General features: G+C 48.5%; 1 pseudogene; it reads right to left on the reverse strand.

Moving 5' to 3' along the window:
* Positions 1 to 622: 622 nt before the first annotated feature.
* LOC126206208 (5S ribosomal RNA) lies at positions 623 to 737 on the reverse strand (annotated as a pseudogene).
* Positions 738 to 1,048: the final 311 nt, after the last annotated feature.

A 1,048-nucleotide genomic window follows, 5' to 3' on the forward strand; every position in this document is an offset into this window, starting at 1 on the left:
TTTTCCATTGTTACAACCTCTCGATACAGCACAGCATCATCTGCAAAAAGCCTCAGTGAACTTCCGATGTCATCCACAAGGTTATTTATGTATATTGTGTATAGCAACGGTCCTACGACACTCCCCTGCGGCACACCTGAAATCACTCTTACTTCGGAAGACTTCTCTCCATTGAGAATGACATGCTGCGTTCTGTTATCTGGGAACTCTTCAATCCAATCACACAATTGGTCTGATAGTCCATATGCTCTTACTTTGTTCGTTAAACGACTGTGGGGAACTGTACTTTTGTGATATCAAAGACTGCTGTGCTAAAACCTGTTCTCGCTAATAATATCAAAATAAAATTTCATTTTTTGCTTCATGCTCTCGTGTTAGTTGTGGCAATTAAGTGTTTATATATTAAAAAAAATCGACTGCAGCTTTTATGTTTAGCGAACATAGCGGACTGTAACTTCTGTACGGCCGCCGTGTCGTCCTCAGCCCACAGGCGTCACTGGATGCGGATAAGGGGGGCTGCACACCGCTCTCCCGGCCGTATGTCAGTTTCCGAGACCGGAGCCGCTACTTCTCGATCGAGTAGCTCCTCAGTTTGCCTCACAAGGGCTGAGTGCACCCCGCTTGCCAACAGCGGCGTGACCTGATGGTCACCCATCCAAGTGCTAGCCCACCCCGACAGCGCTTAACTTCGGTGATCTGACGGGAACCGGTGTTGACACTGCGGCAAGGCCGTTGGCCTTATGCAACATAAGCTGCATATGAAATCAAAAAGTGCGCCGTGGGGAGACGCGACAGCGACCTCTGCCTGCAGTAAGGCTTACCTATCCACGCAAGCTGTTACCAACATTATCTCCCGTCGGACGACTTGCTGCGTCCTGTGGCAAATCGGGGACATACGACAGCGTCGAAATATCCAGGAACCGTACCACAGACAAAATGCAGCGATTTTTTCTCTCCATAATAATATTCACATTGTAGAAAATGGCTCTCGCGGCGTCTTACAGCGGCCAAATGTCTGCGATGGTGGAATATATCTGGACTGCGCCGT

Source organism: Schistocerca nitens, chromosome 1 (assembly GCF_023898315.1).
Source record: "Schistocerca nitens isolate TAMUIC-IGC-003100 chromosome 1, iqSchNite1.1, whole genome shotgun sequence".
NCBI lineage: Eukaryota > Metazoa > Arthropoda > Insecta > Orthoptera > Acrididae > Schistocerca > Schistocerca nitens.